This window comes from Balaenoptera ricei, chromosome 7 (assembly GCF_028023285.1).
Source record: "Balaenoptera ricei isolate mBalRic1 chromosome 7, mBalRic1.hap2, whole genome shotgun sequence".
NCBI classification, from domain to species: Eukaryota; Metazoa; Chordata; class Mammalia; order Artiodactyla; family Balaenopteridae; genus Balaenoptera; species Balaenoptera ricei.
In genome coordinates, this window is record NC_082645.1 from 5780842 (window position 1) to 5801347 (window position 20506).

Below are 20506 nucleotides of genomic sequence, written 5' to 3' on the forward strand. Positions count from 1 at the left end.
CTGTCCCCCATCAGAATTCTGACCCCACCATTCTCTTAATCGTCTAATGTTAGGTCCCGTTAACTAAGTTCCCTGAGGCTCAATTTTCTCTAATGTAACAAGAGCCATTACTGTGAGAATTAAATAAGTATAAATGCCTAATAAAATTCCTTTCTTATTGTGGAAGTTAATAAATGTTGTGTTTTAATATGCCACATAACTTTATTTTATCTTACTAACTAAATTTTAGTTGCCATTTTCTCCCCTTCATATTTCCAAGGAACATGGTAAACACTTAAGTAGTTGTTTGATTATTCTAACAATACATTGAAAAATTGTGTGTATTATTTTGTTAATTGTTTATCAGAATACTTGATAAGGACAAAAAATAGTGCGTGTTTTCTATATTATATCTCATCTGTAGACAAATTACATACTAGTTTGTCGTATTTTTTGCTTCCAGCTGTGCCCCAGAGCAAATGTTATGAGGGTGAAATGCAGGTGAAGTGGGGTAGGATTTACAGATGTGGCTCTTATCTGCTTAATGATGTCTATAATGTCATATTAGGAAGAGGGACAGGCAGTTTCATCTTTTTGAAGCAGAAACATAATTTTCAATGCAAGGTATATCATGTTTTCTAAAAGATCATGGGAGACAAAAAAGGTGAAATAAAATGCTTAAGGAGAGACATCTGTTCTCTCTGATTCTTTAACTCACTTTAAACTTGGAGAAACAAAGCAAAGTGACAGTTGACTCTTGTGTTTTGTCAGGCCTAGATCTTTAGCTCTTGTATAAAAGTAAGCAAGCAAGCTGCCATCTGTGCAAACAGGTGGCTTGAATGATGTGGAGTATTAAAAAAATCATATTTGGAGGAATGGCAAGGAATAGAGAATTTAAGAAAACTCGAGTTTCTTTAGTAAGATGAGAAATGTGACCCATTGATTGTGTCAGTGTTAGAAGATAAAATGTGGAAATATTTGTCCAAAAGGCTCTTCATGATCCACATATTCCCATAGTAATTCTATCATCAGTGCGCTTACCCCAAGCAGCAGATGTAGCACTATTACCCTTGTGGCCCCCTCAACAGACTAACTGAGGCCATCTCGGAAACAGTAGTAGGGAAGATGCCTTATGCCACAGCATAACTAAGGTATTGCTCACCCTTGACTTATTTATGACTTAGTAGTCACTCTCCTAGCTTCATAAAGAAGGTTCTTGAAGCCTGGAGGCTGAGTGGAAAGAAAAGAATACACAGACTGAAGGGTCAGCTTAAGAAACCAGTATAAGCATCAGTTATTAGTTAACAGACAGCCAGTGTTGCAGAAATTGGACTGGATTTGGAATCCTCATCCAGGAATTTAATTGCTAATTTCTCAGTGTTTTCCCCTAACTTCCTGTGGCTTTATTTTTGAGAAAATGAAGAGATTAGACAAGATGACCTCCTTGGTTCCTTCCAGCTCTTCAAAATATTTTAGAGCCAATTTGATTGGCAACATTATTTTTAGGACTCCTTTTATAGAAACAATCTGTGAAAATTACTGATAAAGCAATTAGGTACTCATATATCTGTATGACTAATGTTAAATATTCATAGTTTACTCACGATCTACTGTGTGTAGATCCCTGCATTAACAGAGGTGAGGTTGAGAAGGTTCAAAGTAAAGGAGAAGATGAATTATAGATAGCAACCATAACGCAGAAACAAACCATTTTTGTTTCAAAGATGCTGAAGAATTTAGCTTTATTTCAAATAGTGGGAACAAATACCAGGTAAAACATAGCACGCATATATTTTTTTTCTATTCTACCAACAGTTTTGTTTTTAAAGCCAAAATAAATCTAAAAATGTATATTTTAAACTTTTGGCATCTCAGCCGTCTCTTCTTTGGTCTTTACATTTTTTCTGATTTATTTACCTTTTAATAACAACTTTATTGAGATAAAATTCATGTACCATAAAATGCACCCCTTTAAAGTATACAATTATTGTTTTTTAATATATTCATAGAATTGTCCAACCATCGCCCCTATCTATTTCCAAAATATTTTCACTGCCCCCCATACTCATTAGCAGTCATTTCCCTTTTCCCTTTCCCCTTCTCCCCTGGCAACCACTAATCTACTTTCTATTTCTATGCGTTTTCCTACTTGGACATTTCCTATACATTGAATTATATAACATCTGGCTCTTTTAGATTTGCTTTCTTCAGTTCGATTGTTTCCAAGCTTCATCCCTCTTGTAGCATGTATCATCAGCTCCTTTATTGACAAATAATGTTCTGCTGTATATCACATTTTCTAATCTATTTATTAGTTTATGATATTAGTTGGTTTCCTTTATCATTGGCTTTAGATCTTAATATCATTTTATTTCTTATATTATTGAGTGAATAATTAACCCTTGGAACTTCCTTCTATTCTTCTTGCCTAGTTCTCATCAAATGTATATGGTGATTTTACAATGCACAAAATGGAAAGATTTAGAAATTAATTCAATGAGACACATAAACACCAACTGTATACTCAGTTCTATTCTAAGTAATGTGGTAAATAAGGAAATTTGAATATTTCCTTTTAGAAAGAGTATGTGCACTTTTTAATGATTAATGACAGTATCTGATAAGGATGGAATATAGGTCGAGTGAAGAATTATTTTTTAAAATGCTAGTTAAATCATCATAATCAGCTTTGCTACCTCCATCATCAACAAAGCCAGGATCACTCATTGGGCACATACGCTGTATAAGATATTGCATTTTTTTGCATACATTGGAGTGTTTTATATTCAGACAACTTAATTGGGACATGTTTTTTTCTTATTTCAAATTAGAAGAGTAAATTACAGATAGCTAATGTAACCAGACCCAAAATTAAATGCTTAGGAATAAGAAGAGTCAGATTTTATCCTAAATCTCTAAAACATGCTCCATATATATGTGTCTGTGTGTGTGTATATATATATATAAAACATAGTATTATACGATGTAATATATATTACACTATATATACTTATATATTGTACTATATAATATATATTACACTATGTATACTTATATACATACATGTACTATAAATATACAATATATACGTGTATTTTATATATTTATATCAATTATATACTTGAAAGGGAATCATGGTGGAGGGACGGACTTTGAACTTACCCATGATGTTTAGTTTCAAGATTTGGTTGATCAGAGTTGGGGTTGAGATCAGTGGTTTGAGGAAAAGAATCACAGTAATAAAAAGCATCCTTTCCACCGCAATGCTGTGGTACCACTAAATGATTTTAAATCGTATGTTTAGAGTTTATTCTTATTGGCAAGACTCATTTGTAATTTCAGGCCATTCCTTGGCAAATCTGGTCTCTCTTAACAACTCAACAAGAGAGTTGAAACTTTGATGGAGATTTGTGATTCTTCCAGGACATACACGTGCATCTCCTCAGCAGTCTCAGATTGATCTGTTGCCAACATGTTTTCTCCCCTCTCAGGAGAATGAATCTCTGACTACACATCCTGGCAAACCCACGCATTCCTCCTGGCAAGCTTCCCCAGTGGGCCACAAAAAGTCTTATGCTTTCAGACAAAATCATTTTTCTCTAAGGGAAGTGTGACTTGGGAATACGGCAAGGCCCCAAATAACCTGGAAAGTTTCCTCAGAATTTTAACAATTACTAAAATATAGTTCCTTTTATGGACCCATTTTTCTGCTACAAAGTACCCATTACTCACACACACATACACACACACACATAATCAATTGTGCTGCACTTTCCTGCATGATAAAATGCCGTTTTATGATAAGTTTAGAGAGGCATTGTTTTTGTTGTAAATAACACCCTTCATAAATAAAATCAGTCTTCATTAATGCACATACACTGTATAATAGATCTGTTACCTATTTCACTTATCCAAACTTGACCTTTATCTGGCATCCACAGAATGATTTCTTTTTTTAAAATCAACACATACCCAACACTCAGCAGGAGTGGACATGAGATTTAGTCCTGTGCCTGTTAGTACATCACATACCCCTAACACGCAGAGCAAGAATGTTTACCTGGCCCAATCAGGACCAGAGACAGCAGCGAATCTCTGATTGAGTATCCTAGGAAAAGAATCTTAATTTTTCCTGTTGGGCTTGAAAGTGAGAGGCCATGAGGTTCTAGTGATATTTGGATCATGAAAGGAAAGCCTGTCTGAATGGAGCCATCTGAAAGAAAACTATAAGATAGTACACTTGCCCTGATGACATTTGAGCCCTTGCATCAACTGGTACCTTGAAGCCAGACATACAATACAATACTTTTTAGACTTAAATCCATTTGGGTCAGGTCTTCCAATACTTGAAACAGAAATAATCCTTTACTCTTCTCCCAATTCCTACCCTTATATATAAAATAGTAACAACTTATCCATGTGTTCTTATTTGATCAGTCTTCTCCTAAGAACATGAATTAGTATAATAGCTGTTTATAGTTAGATAAATTTCATCTTAAGCGTATGACAGAATATGATTAAGTCCATTATACAACTTGGACTCATCAGCATTTTTCTTTAATCAACTGAGTTTTTCTAATGAACTTTAACAGTGTTTAAAAAAGAAAAAAACCCTAAAAAACTAAATATGCTTGGGAAGTGATTTAATCCAAACTCAAAAACCAAAATTATTGCCCAAAGTTATTGCCTCTGTCCACTAAACTTAGCCATAGAACTAACTAGAGTTTTCTTATATTGGTAAATATCCTATAAGTGTTTTAATATATTTTATATTTCTGTTATAATCCCCAGAGTCTGATTGTCTTTCAGTATGTGAATTTTTAAGCAGTACTTTTGTCACTTATTTCAATATTTTTTCTGTTTAAATCAATGCAGTACTTCCATTTTATTCAACTAAGTCAATTTCCTATTCAATTAAGTCTTACCTTATGGTTCAGTTATATACTACTTGGAGCGTAGTGATCAATTTTAATCTCTAGAGATTTAATTGAAAATGCAGAAATTGATAAAGGTATGCCATTATGCACTTTAAAAGTCACAGCATCTGTTGTTTAGATGTATGAATTAGTTGTACAACAAAAAAATTCCTCAGTGCTACTTTGTAAAAACTATGTTCAGGGCTAAAATATCTACATTTACTTTATTCTATTTTTAAATGTTGTCACTTTTTCTTTTCTTTATTTCCAACTATCAGGTTTTAATTTATTTTTCTTTATATAATGTCAGTTTGAGCTGAAAGTGTTAGGCATTTGAAATAGCCAATGGAGAATTTTTAATGATAACTATAATGCCTAATTTATAATTTTAAGAGAAGAAAAAGGGATACAAAACATGATGTACTTTGAGATCTCAACTGCATGTTTGTAAGGAAACACATTAAAATTTTCATAGTTATTTTTCCTTGTTATGTTGGCATTATACAAATTTTCTATGTTGCACGTATATTACTTTAAAATCAGAAAAGAAACAAAAGTTACTGCCTTTGATAACATATGTCTTTTTCTTTTGTTATCTTGAATGTTCTAATATTAAACATGACTAGAAAAACATTTTCATAGGATGAGACTCTGCCTAAGATAAGCTGGCACTAGATAGGGAAAGGTAACAGATTGATCTGTCCATTCAACTGGAAGACCAATTTCAAGACTTTGCATCTTGATAAGAAGGAATAGCCTTATCAAATATATTGGAGAGTAAACATGTTTGTCAGTGGAACAATGTCAGTTGTTAATGGAAATTGACTAAAGTGTATGGACTGGCCAGAAAGGATCCAAGTAGCTAAATCTGCACAGATATAAGTATTATAGATAGATAATTATATATATATGTATATATATATATACGTATATATATATATAAAATATTCTTTTTATATTATAGATAGATAACAGATAGATCTAAATAGTGGATTTCAGAACTTTAAATAGTGGATTTCAGAACTTTAAACACTTAAACAAGTGTTGCAAGATTAAAGCACAAATTGGATGTGTAGAGTTTTGGATGTGTAGAGTTAATGTTAATTTTGAGTCTCTAATTTACAAGTTTGGTGCAAGATTATTTGATTTATGATTAAGTTAATGAAATGTCACTATGCAATTTGAGACCGTATTATTAATGATGTAGAAATTAATATTAAAATTAAAACCTTGAGAGAAAAAGGGGAGGTGTTTAGAACTGAGGAAGGATAACTTGTAAATGAGTAACTGTGAATGATCTGAGATTTTACTCTCCTTGTCAACTAACATATATATATATATATATAAACATGAAGCCTTTGGATCAGAGACAAAGAGAGTTTATTACTCATAGCAACAGACAATCATCACAGGGCAATGTGGTGAGGGCCAGATGGTACCTTCTCATATAGTGAGGTGCCTTACAGGAATGGAACTCCATAATAAGAAAACACTTACCTTGCATAGGATTGCTGGTGACCTGCCCATCCTCCAAATCTTTGTTTGGAAGCTGAGATCAGCCCAGATTAATCTTTCCAGAATAAGGAAACATGGAGACAAGTTAGTGGCTAAAACAAAAACAAAATTAGAGAAGAGAGGAGTGATTTAGATATTTTCCTAGGCTCTTATTTTTTCTTTATATTTTGCAGTTTACATGTTACCTTAAAATAAGATCTATTCTTTGTATGTGTCACTGCCGTGTAGACTTCTAGACTTTTAAGATCATAGAAACACAACCAACATTTATGTTCATTTCACATGAGCTGCTCAGTGAAGAGAAGGCATGAATCTGTTTGTCTTCTTTTTGCCTGCTGACTACAGTAGACTGGACCACTCAAGCAGAGATAGTTGAGTATATGAGTCTGGAGTTAAGAAAGCTTTGGTAAAGCCCTAGTGATTTCTGATGGTTTTAACTGAAGAAAGTTAAGAACCAGTTACAAGTGGTATTTATGCTACTGCTGTGCAAACAAATCTTCTGGTGGTAGAGGTATTTGAAATTCTAGAGAGTGGTGTTTAATTTTTCTCTTATGTGATTTTTTGCAAATAATCTAAAGAATGAAATGATCCTATGAAAACTGCTGCTATTCACATTTTAGCTACAGATCAAAAAACATCATTTAGTTGAGTGGCCATCAAGTGGAAAGGGCTGTTTATCACAGAAGTTCCATTCATAAGATTGACATTTCCATATGAATTAATGATGATGACTTAGAATTACGACAACTTTTAAATGAAGATGGCGTTTATTCTGGTTATTTTTTAGAAAAATGCACTTATTTTGTACATCTATCTTTATCCTAAATATTTACCAGGAATGCAAATCATTTTAAGGTAAATATATCTCTCATGCCAGATTGGAAAGCAAAAATTCTTTCAAGTAAATAGATATTTTGGGGATCCAAAAGTAATTCTTCTAGTGACATTGCAGTGATTGGTGACTAAACTAACATTTCTAAATATGGTAAGTAAAAAATATGATCTTTGAATGAAGCAAACAACCAACACAGAAGTCAGCAGATTTTTCTTTAAAGGATCAGAGAGTAAATGTTTTAGGTTTTATGAGCTATATACTCTGTGTTGCAGCTACTAAAATCTGCCATTGTAGTGCAAAAGCAGCTACAATATGTAAATGAATAAACATGACTCTGGGCCAAATTTGGTGCACCTAAACTTAGGTTTGTAAGGTTGGGTTAAAGAAAAATTATTTTGCCACATGTTAAAATAGTAAGGAAGACCTCATTCAAGACTATTACAATAGAGGGTAGACTATTGTGATAGAGGGAAGACAACTAAACTCAACTCTAAATACAGCAAAGATACCTGGGGATTTATAGCCAAGAAGCAGAGTGTGAGGCAGAGTAGATGGGAAATTTCTAAGAGGACATATCAAGGGTAGTCACTAAGCTGACTTAGCAGGATTCTTGCTAGCAGTGAACAGTCACGGTCTAGTGAAGAAGAGGGGTCAGAGGTGCCTGACTAAATTTTGGTCAAGAAGGGAGTCTTTGTCAATAGTGCTAAATGCATTTCTAAATAAAGTTATAAATGGAAAAATAAAATATAATTGATAAATGTCGTGAAAAGACTTAATCTTGTACCAGAGAAAAATATTTGTTAAGGTCTTTCAATGGGATAGGTGCCATATTGTGTACTATAGAAGTTATAAACTGCTAATACTAGTTCCCCCAAATTACCACCGAGATAACCTGTTAAACATGATGAAGCACAGCTGAATTTGTTGCTTACTTTTGTAAAGATCACTTTCTTCACCAAGAATAAGCAGCATATTACCCAAAGGGAATGGTGAAAGAGGGATATTTATGAGGTTTGGGGGGGATCTGGTTTGACAGGTCTTTCAAGAAGTAGTATTGATTAGGATTGGTTGAAATGTCAGTTGTAAAAGTTGAGGATTGGTGAATTTAGGGAGGGGAGGGTTCGGGAGAGACTCTTGAATATTAAACAGTCATTTGGTTGAGTTATGTATTGTTCTGAGAAAGAGATGTTTACTTCAGTGAGCATTAGTTGAGTAGTCTATTTTTCAAATAAATGGGTTTTCAGAAAGTTCCTGAAAAAAAAAAAGGGATGAAGTTATTTGCAACCTCATCTTACCGGCAAGAATTTTCTGAAATATTAAAGCCGTATTAATGCAGACACTTGAATAGTAAATTCATGTTAATGTAGATTGTGGGATGTGTGGGTGTGGATAGTTTCAGTTCTGAAAGGAACAAGAAATAGGGCCTTTCTAGAATTTCTAATGTAATTGAAAACCCAAAACAAACACATGAAAAGTAAATAAAAATAGACAGTAAAATTATTTGAAAGAAATTATATGATTAAATATTAAATGACTGGTCGAAGAGCTCAGAAAGAGAGACACTGAGTGAGGACTTTAGAAGTGTCGGGAATCTAACAATGCTTTGGGAAAGATGGAAATTCTGGACAGGACCTGGCCATTGGTTACTGAGCATCATAAGCAAAATAGAGTGGGAGTGAAGTATGAGTTGTGTGGACAACTGTAAACAACAGATGATCAGAACTTTTTATAGGGTATCAGGAGATAATAAGTAGGGAAATACATGTTGAAACCGTGGAGTGAGTAACCTGAGTGTTATGATTGTTTTCAGAGCAAATGAGAGCATTCAAAGTGTTGTTCAGGATGTGTTAGACTATGTGATGGGAATAAACTAGAGGCATAGAGAACACTGAAAAAACTAAAACAATCTTCCAAATGAGAGGCTTTATAGCCTCTATATAGGAGATCTATATATATGTATATATATATCTCCATCTATATAGGAGATGAGATAGGAAGATGTAATGAACTTAAGCATATGTATATAGAACTTTGAGGGAGGGTGTAGCCAAAAATATAATGAGTTTAATTTTAGTCTACTGAGTTTTATGTATCTGCAAGTCATTTATGTCTTGAACTGGAAATATAAAACCAGCATACGGGAGAGGTCAGGGCTCAAAAGTTTAAGAATCAATATAGGTTCATTCTCTAAGTCTGTGAGTTTGTTCTGTTTTGCAAATAAGTTCATTTGTATCATTTTTTTAAGATTCTGCATATAAGCGATTATCATAGGATATTTGTCTTTGTCTGACTTACTTCACTTAGTCTGATCATCTCTGGGTCCATCCATATAGCTGCAAATGGCATTATTTCATTCTGTTTAATGGCTGAGTAATATTCCATTGTATACGTACCACATCTTCTTTATCCATTCATCTGTCCATGGACATTTAGAGAATGAACTCCTGGTTACCAGGGCGGGGGGAGGGTGGGGGAGGGATAGATAGGGAGTTTGGGATTGACGTGTACACACTGCTATATTTAAAATAGATAACCAACAATGACCTACTGTAAAAATAAATAAATAAATAAAATTTTTTAAAGTAAAAAAAAAAAAAAAAGAATCAATATAGGTAGGTCTGAGTAGAAATGACTAGTTAGAGAATAGCAGTTGGAAAAAAAAATCTCAGAATTGAGCTTTGGAGGATGTCTTTGTTTAGATAGCAATTGGATGCGTAGAACGTATAGAAATTTTTGAAGAAAGGATTCCAGGACAAGGTAATGCTTCAAAAGCAAGAAAAGATTTCAAAATTCTTCTGCTCATTGTAATTGTCACAGACTGCAAAGTTGAGTGTGGTGGGGATTAAGCATGTAGAAAGAGCACATTGGATTTGGTTATCACAGGTCAGTGTTGACGTTGGCAGTTTGCTATTTCAGGAGAGTGAGGACTGCACCTGTGCTTCAGGGAGATATGGAGAATTACATGTATGGTGGACACACAGGATAAGGCTGAAACCCCTTGTACAAAAGGTTTCCTGGGGCTTATTGTGAAAGGACAAAAGCCTGGGACAGAGCAAAAGAGCTGAATGAGGGTGATTATTATTATTATTATTTAATATAGAGAAAAAATATACAACATAAAAAGTACAAGTAAATGGCAAGAGGTAGATATTTAAGAAATATCAGAAATCAAAGATATTTAAAAGCACGGAGCATACTGATTTGGTTACAAAACAGCTTTTTTGCCTTTCAAGAGAGAAAGATCGCCTCTTTCCAGAAGGCTGGGGGAAAGGAAGAGTGTACATGGAATGAGATTTTGAGGTAGACAAAAAGGACAGCTAAGCCATTTCAGATGGCCTCAATTTTCTCGGGTAAATATATGGAGACTGGGGTTCCTTAAAAAGTGAGGAAAATTTCTATATAGTTGTGAGCAGTGTTTTAGGAGAGATGGCTAAAGGCCTGCTGTGTTTCAACTATGATTAGCTCATAGTCTAGATTTCCCACTGATATCTTTAAATAATGATTAAATCTTAACTTGATATTTAACAAATCCTTCCTAAATATATTTGAACATTTTCAGTGATTATCATTTCATTATTTTGTTTTACTGTTTGTTCTAATATTTTCAGTTTGAGTGTGAATTTTAAAAAATGGATGCTATAGAATTTTTATTTTAGATATGTTAAAAATAGGTTTTTCAGGCAAAAATCATATTTGTATTAAAATGTTTCAAACAACCAATTTGCCAAGATTTTTCCCACTTTTTGAAAATTCTCTCCACAGATAGATGATAGAGGGATAGATTTAATTTTGAAACATTAAAAGCAAATGTCTAAATTATGCATCATTACATTATCAATAATAACATTAAAAAATAAGGTGACTTTATACTGATATTCATGGAAGGTGAATGTTGTCAGCTGTCAACACCCAGAATAACCTGTTACGCAAAGCTGAATTTATTACCTATTGCAGTCAGGGAGCACAACATTTTGATAGTCTTAGTATGTCCAGAAGGAGAGGTTGGTGGGGTGGGTTGGGGGTTGTGTATAGGGCTGGAAATCTAGATGTGAATTGTTAAGACAGGTGTTTCAGTGTGAGGGTCTGATCGAAGATGGGTGCATTTCGTGAGGTAATGGCCTAGGAGGGGTGCACACAGAGAGGCAAGCATCTTGAGGTGACCCTTAAGTTAACAGTTGTTTGATAATTTACAAATTTGCTCAGTTGTAGGAGCTTATGGTTCAGATAAATTACTTTTCAGCAAGTTTATGAAAAACAAATTAAGTTTTGTACTGATTTATAGTCTCGTCTTCATGGGCAAGAACTAAAAGTAAAATCTTATGGATGTAGGTCCTGACAGTTGGGGTGGATGCAGAGGCCTCAGTTCTCAATTTCAACAGCAAACTGGAATGTGAAGTGCATTACTACCTGCTTTGAGTGGACTAGGTATAAAATAAAAGGTTGCCTTTACTGGAAAGAACTTAAACTAGGATATAGTACTGTTTTTCCTTTTGCTAGACAAATTATGGAAAAAAGAATTGGACAGAAATATTGGGAGTTTGGATGGTGGGGGGGCAGACACTAAAAGTATCATTACATTCTTACGGGTCAGGATGGAGGGGCACGACAGTAATTCTACCTTGTCACATCTTTTCATTTAAAAAAAAAAAAAACTGACTGAATATGTGTTCAGGATAATTGACTCTTAACGTTCAATGAGCTGAAAAGGAAGAAAGATTATTTAATCAAAGTACTGTATAGACATGCATAATACAGTGTTTTAAGAATGTTTCAAGTACACCTACCTTAATCTTCCTGTGTTAATGCACTTTACTCATTGATCTGATTCACTCATATTTCATTACCTAATATTAAACAAAATATGAGGTGACAGTTTTGAAATATATTTCCAGAAAGTAATTTATTAATGCAATATTAGGAGTTTCAAAACTGGGAGATTCCACTACTGATTATAAATCAAACAGTAAAGTAGGATAAATATGACACACAGAAGACCAGATTGTAAAGACCAGAAAAAATTAAAGAGAATTAATAAAGGCAGATATTAGATGCTTTTAAAATAATTCATGCAGAAATCTGTATTAAATATTAACCTGGAGAGTTACAGCTGTATTAAAACAAAAAAAGGTTTCTCCCACTAATGCAACATTGAAACTCTAATAGTAAAATTTGCAGGAGTACAGATCTAAAGGGATTTATAAATCTCAAATCTCTATAGATGTTTTTAAAGTCTAAATAATTATCCAATGAAATGTACTTTAAAAATATTAAATGTAAAGAGTTGAAGGAAAAACCTACAACCAAGATTATTCTACCCAGCAAGGATCTTATTCAGATCTGATGGAGAAATTAAAACCTTTACAGAAAACCAAAAGCTAAGAGAATTCAGCACCAGCACACCAGCTTTACAACAAATGCTAAAGGAACTTCTCTAGGCAGGAAACACAAGAGAAGGAAAAGACCTACAATAACAAACCCAAAACAATTAAGAAAATGGTAATAGGAACATACATATCGATAATTAACTTAAATGTAAATGGATTAAATGCTCCAACCAAAAGACATAGACTGGCTGAATGGATACAAAAACAAGACCCGCATATATGCTGTCTACAAGAGACCCACTTCAGACCTAGGGACACATACAGACTGAAAGTGAAGGGGTGGAAAAGGATATTCCATGAAAATGGAAATCAAAAGAAAACTGGAGTAGCAATTCTCATATCAGACAAAATAGACTCTAAAATAAAGACTATTACAAGACACAAAGAAGGACAGTACAAAATGATAAAGGGATCAATCCAAAAAGAAGGTATAACAATTGTATATATTTATGCACCCAAAATAGGAGCACATCAATACATAAGGCAAATGCTAAGAGCCATAAAAGGGGAAATTGACAGTAGCACAATCATTGTAGGGGACTTTAATACCCCACTTTCACCAATGGACAGATCATCCAAAATGAAAATAAATAAGGAAACACAAGCTTTAAATGATACATTAAACAAGGTGGACTTAATTGATATTTATAGGACATTCCATCCAAAAACAACGATTACACTTTCTTCTCAAGTGCTCATGGAACATTCTCCAGGATAGATCATATCTTGGGTCACAAACCAAGACTTGGTAAATTTAAGAAAATTGAAATTGTATCAAGTATCTTTTCAAACTACAATGCTATGAGACTAGATATCAATTACAGCAAAAATCTGTAAAAAATACAAACACATGGAGGGTAAAAAATACACTACTAAATAACCAAGAGATCACTGAAGAAATCAAAGAGGAAATCAAAAAATACCTAGAAAGAAATGACAATGAAAACACAACAACCCAAAACCTATGGGATGCAGCAAAAGCAGTTCTAAGAGGGCAGTTTATAGCAATACAATGCTACCTCAAGAAAAAAAAAAAAAATCTCCAATAAACAACCTAACCTTACACCTAAAGCAATTAGAGAAAGAAGAACAAAAGAACGCCAAAGTTAGCAGAAGGAAAGAAATCATAAAGATCAGATCAGAAATAAATGAAAAAGAAATGAAGGAAACAATAGTAAAACTAAAAGCTGGTTCTTTGAGAAGGTAAACAAAATGATGAACCATTAGCCAGCCTCATCAAGAAAAAAAGAGAGAAGACTCAAATCAACACAATTAACAATGAAAAAGGAGAAATAACAACTACAAGGGATTATGAGAGATTACTACAAGCAACTATATGCCAATCAAATGGACAACCTGGAAGACATGGACAACTTCTTAGAAGAGCACAACCTTCCAACACTGAACCAGGAAGAAATAGAAAATAGGAACCAACCAATCACAAGCACGGAAATTGAAACTGTGATTAAAAATCTTCCAACAAACGAAAGCTCAGGACCAGATGGCTTCACAGGCAAATTCTGTCAAACATTTAGAGAAGAGCTAACACCTATCCTTCTCAAACTATTCCAAAATATAGCAGAGGGACGAACACTCCCAAAGTCATTCTACGAGGCCACCATCACCCTGATACCAAAACCAGACAAAGATGTCACAAAGAAAGAAAACTACAGACCAATATCACTGATGAACATAGATGCAAAAATCCTCAACAAAATATTAGCAAACAGAATCCAACAGCTCATTAATAGGATCATACACCATGATAAAGTGGGGCTTATCCCAGGAATGCAAGGATTCTTCAATATATGCAAATCAATCAATGTGATAAGCCATATTAACAGATTGAAGGAGAAAAATCATATGATCATCTCAATAGATGCAGAAAAAGCTTTTGACAAAATTCAACATCCATTTATAATAAAAACCCTCCAGAAAGTAGGCATAGAGGGAACTTAACATGATAAAGGCCATATATGACAAACCCACAGCCAACATTGTTCTCAGTGGTGAAAAACTGAAGCCATTTCCTCTAAGATCGTGAACAAGACACAGTTGCCCACTCTCACCACTATTACTCAACATAATTTTGGAAGTTTTAGCCACAGCAATCAGAGAAGAGAAAGAAATAAAAGGACTCCAAATCGGAAAAGAAGAAGTAAAGCTGTCACTGTTTGCAGATGACATGATACTATACATAGAGAATCCTAAAGATGCTACCAGAATACTGCTAGAGCTAATCAATGAATTTAGTAAAGTAACAGAATACAAAATTAATGCACAGAAATCTCTTACATTCCTATACATTAATGATGAAAAATCTGAAAGAGAAATTAAGGAAACACTCCCATTTACCATTGCAACCAAAAGAATAAAATACCTAGGAATAAACCTACCTAAGGAGACAAAAGACCTGTATGCAGAAAATTATAAGACACTGATGAAAGAAATTAAAGATGATACAAACAGATGGAGAGATATACCATGTTCTTGGAGTGGAAGAATCAATGTGTGAAAATGACTATGCTACCCAAAGCAATCTACAGATTCAATACAATCCCTATCAAACTACCAATGGCACTTTTCACAGAACTAGAACAAAAAATTTCACAATTTGTATGGAAACACAGAAGATCCCAAATAGCCAAAGCAATCTTGAGAAAGAAAAATGGAGCTGGAGGTATCAGGCTTCCTGACTTCAGACTATACCACAAAGCAACAGTAATCAAGACAGTATGGTACTGGCACAAAAACAGAAACATAACTCAATGGAATAGGATAGAAAGCCCAGAGATAAACCCATGCACATATGGTCACCTTATTTTTGACAAAGGAGGCAAGAATATACAATGGAGAAAGGACAGCCTCTTCAATAAGTGGTGTTGGGAAAACTGGACAGCTACCTGTAAAAGAATGAAATTAGAACACTCCCTAACACCATACACAAAAATAAACTCAAAATGGATTAAAAGACCTAAATGTAAGGCCAGACACTATCAAACTCTTAGAGGAAAACATAGGCAGACATTGTATAACAAAAATCACAGCAAGATCCTTTTTGACCCACCTCCTAGAGAAATGGAAATAATAACAAAAATAAACAAATGGGACCTAATGAAACATAAAACCTTTTGCACAGCAAAGGAAACCATAAACAAGACGAAAAGACAACCCTCAGAATGGGAGAAAATATTTGCAAATAAGCAACTGACAAAGGATTAATCTCCAAAATTTACAAGCAGCTCATGCAGCTCAATATAAAAAAAACAAACAACCCCATCCAAAAATGGGCAGGAGACCTAAATAGACATTTCTCCAGAGAAGATATACAGTTTGCCCACAAACACATGAAAGGATGCTCAACATCACTAATCATTAGAGAAATACAAATCAAAACTACAATGAGGTATCCCCTCACACCGGTCAGAATGGCCATCATCAAAAAATCTACAAACAATAAATGCTGGAGAGGGTGTGGAGAAAAGAGAACCCTCTTGCACTGTTGGTGGGAATGTAAATTGATACAGCCACTATGGAGAACAACATGGAGATTCCTTAAAAAACTAAAAGTAGAGCTACCATGTGACCCAGCAATCCCACTACTGGGCATATACCCTGAGAAAACCATAATTCAAAAAGTGTCATGTACCACAGTGTTCATTGCAGCTCTATTTACAATAGCCAGGACATGGAAGCAACCTAAGTGTCCACCGACAGATGAATGGATAAAGAAGATGTGGCACATATATACAATGGAATATCACTCAGCCATAAAAGGAAACGAAACTGAGTTATTTGCAGTGAGGTGGATGGACCTAGAGTCTGTCATACAGAGTGAAGTAAGTCAGAAAGAGAAAAACAAATACCATATGCTAATACATATATATGGAATCTAAAAATAATAATAATAATAATTTCATGAAGAACCTATGGCCAGGATGGGAATAAAGACGCTGACCTACTAGCGAATGAATTTGAGGACATGGGGATGGGGAAGGGTAAGCTGGGACAAAGTGAGACAGTGGCATGTACATATATACACTATCAAATGTAAAACCGATAGCTAGTGGGAAGCAGTCGCATAGCACAGGGAGATCAGCTTGGTGCTTTGTGACCACCTAGAGTGGTGGGATAGGGAGGGTGGGAGGGATGGAGACACAAGAGGGAAGAGATATGGGGATATATGTATATGTATAGCTGACTCACTTTGTTATATAGTAGAAACTAACTCACCATTGTAAAGCAATTATACTCCAGTAAAGATGTTTAAAAAAAAAAGAGTATTTTACTGGAACTATTTTCTATGTTGAAAAATATTCAACAACAGGTGAGTGATAAAGAAATGATGTCATGTTCATGAATAGAACACTGTGCAACTGTTAAAAGAATGAGGTAAACACGTGTACTGACATGAAACATTCTTTAAGATTATTAAATTTAAAAAGAAGTGCATCATCAAAAAACAGACATCAGTGGAACAGAATAGAGAGCCCAGAAATAAATCCACATACTTATGGTCAATTAATCTATGACAAAGGAGGCAAGAATATACAATGGAGAAAAGACAATCTCTTCAATAAGTGGTGCTGGGAAAACTGGACAGCTATATGTAAAACAGTGAATTTAGAACATTTTCCCTCACTATATACAAAATTATATACAAAAATAAACTCAAGTGGATTAAAGACCTAAACATAAACATGACACCATGAAACTACTAGGAAAGTACATAGCAGAACACTCTTTGACATAAATCACAGCAATATTTTTTGGATCTGTCTCCTAAAGCAAAGAAAACAAAAGCAAAAATAAACAAATGGGACCTAATTAAACCTAGAAGCTTTAGCACAGCATAGGAAACCATCGACAAAACAAAATGACAGCCTACTGAATGGGATAAAACTTTTGCGAATGATATGACTTATAAGGGGTTAATATCCAAAACATATAAAGAACTCATACAACTCAATATTAAAAAAACAAACGATCCAATTAAAAAATAGGCAGAAGACCTGAATAGACATTTTTCCAAAGAAGACATACAGATGGCCAACGGGCACATGAAAAGATGCTCAACATCATTAATCATCAGAGAAATGCAAATTAAAACCACAGTGATATATCACCTCACACCTGTCAGAATGGCTATCATCAAAAAGTCAATAAATAACAAATGCTGGTGAGGACGTGGAGAAAAGGGAACCCTTGTACACTGTTGGTGGGTATGTAAATTGGTGCAGACATTGTGGAAAACAGTATGGAAGTTTCTCAAAAAAACTGAAAGTAGAACTGCCATATGATTCAGCAATTCCACTCCTGGGTATATATCTGAATAAACCAAAAACATCAATTTGAAAAGATACATGTACCCCAATGTTCATAGGAACATTATTTACAATTGCCAAGATATGGAAGCAACCTATATGTCCATCAACAGATGAAGGGATAAAGAAGATGTGGTATATACATGGATATACAGTATGTGGATATACAATGGAATACTACTTAGCCATGAAAAAAGAATGAAATTTTGCCATTTGCTGCAACGTGGATGGACTTGGAGAGCATTGTGCTAAGTGAAATAAGTCAGACAGAGAAAGAAAAATACTGTATGATACCACTTATATGTGGAATCTAAAAAATACAACAAACTAGTGAATATAACAAAAAAGAAACAGACTCACAAATATAGAGAACAAACCAGGGGTTACCAGCGAGGAGAGGGAAGGAAGGAGGGGCAAGATAGGGGTAGGGGATTAAGAGGTGCAAACTACTATCTATAAAATAAGCTACAAGAATATATTGTACAATACAGGGAATATAGCCAATATTTTATAGTAATTATGAAGGGAATATAACCTTTAAAACTGTAAATCACTATGTTGTATACCTGAAGCTTATGTAATATTGTACAATATACCTCAATTTTAAAAAAACATTAAAAAAAGTGCATCATAAAAAAAATTATGTGGCACACATATACAATGGAATATTACTCAGCCATAAAAAGAAATGAAACTGAGTTATTTGTATTGAAATGGATGGACCTAGAGTCTGTCATACAGAGTGAAGTAAGTCAGAAAGAGAAAAACAAATACCGTATGCTAACACATATATATGGAATCTAAAAAAAAAAAAAAAAAAAGATTCTGAAGAACCTAGGGGCAGGACAGGAATAAAGACGCAGACATAGAGAATGGACTTGAGGATGTGGGGCGGGGAAAAGGTAAGCTGGGATGAAGTGAGAGAGTGGCATGGACATATATACACTACCAAATGTAAAATAGCTAGTGGGAAGCAGCCGCATAGCACAGGGAGATCAGCTTCATGCTTTGTGACCACCTAGAGGGGTGGGATAGGGAGGGTGGGAGGGATGGAGATGCAAGAGGGAGGGGATATGGGGATATATGTATATGTATAGCTGATTCACTTTGTTATAAAGCAGAAACTAACACACAATTGTAAAGCAATTATACTCCAATAAAGATGTTTAAAAAAAATTAAGTGTAGTCTTTATCTTCTCAAACAAACTCCACTTCCTTCTATTTTGATTCTAAGGGAAATAAAAATTAATTTTCCTTCATCTATCCCAATATAATCCATCATCGGCTGCGGGTTTCCTCTTACTATGGGAGACAGTAAGGCCATATGTTACTTCATCTCTTCTGTTGAAGAAGAATCACTATTCATGCTCTCTGGGCTCCTCTTTCTCCCTAAGCCCTTAGATCCTCATCCCTATTTAGAATTCCGCAGTGTGCTGGTCCCCTGGGAAAAGAACCAGTCACTGATTGGCTTTTTGCTATATTTATTACCATGGTGCAGTAGAAGGGGAAAACCCTCCTTCTCTTAATTTATTGTGAAAATATTTTAAGGATGTTTGTTAAGACACGTTATTTATGCTAATCTGTGATGGCAGTGTCTATCCACATCAAGAGGTGGTCCAGAATTGAGAAAGTGAAGAAAAATAACAGAGGCGTCGGTTGAGCTTGGACTATAGATTAAAGCAAGCGTTGATGGAGAGCAGGAAGACAGGAGACCAGAGTCAGCTGGCAAGGCTGAATTGAGTAACACAGGGAACCAGTATTGCTCTTGAGCCTGTGATCATATATTTGGGATAGAAAGGAAAGGGAAGAGAGGTAAAGAATAGAAATCAAAATAAATATTTATTATGCGCGTAACCCTGTTACTTGTCTTACATCACTAGAAAGGTCAGCAGGTAAAGTTAATGATAAAAAGAACCCAACTTATCTGTAGATGATGAAAGAAATTCAGTAGGTGATACAAGGCCTTATTTTTAAGTTCACATAGGACCATCTTTCAGTACACCTAAGTACAACTCAGTAACTCGAAATCTTTGTTTCTTTTTCTCCTTTCTTAAAACGCTATTTGTCTTTCCTTGTGGCCCATGTCTTTCCAACATGTCACTGTCCCCATGTGACTAGGGTCAAGAAGAACCATTGGCCTTCTGTGCCATCCCTGACTCTAGTCGGAGAGTCATATTGGACTCTCAGTCTTCTGAATGAAACACGGAAGAAAGACAAACTTCATTTTTGCTAGTATTGATTGCTTCTCATCATAACTTCTGGGTGTTACTATTTATAATATTGAAATAACTAGAGAATGAGTCAGAAAACCTTGCTCTGCCAAAACTGTCAGACATTTCCACATAGTTTTCACAACCCACCATGCAGTATTTGTTTACCACTATTATGCAGATGAAGACAGGTTCTGAGAATTGTAAATTATATAACTTCATTTACTGTGAATCCAATCCAATCCAATCCCTCTCAATATTTCTTCCAAGAATGGGCAGGCGGTTAGGGGGATGCAATACCATGGAGAAGTTTAGAATTGGGTAAAACTGAAAAGGACATTAT

At 34.6% G+C, this 20506-nt stretch overlaps 1 protein-coding gene across 1 annotated transcript in view; it reads left to right on the forward strand.

The window, feature by feature from the left end:
• DPP10 (dipeptidyl peptidase like 10) overlaps positions 1-20506 on the forward strand; it is a 675810-nt gene that overhangs the window by 323259 nt on the left and 332045 nt on the right. The window lies entirely within an intron of this gene.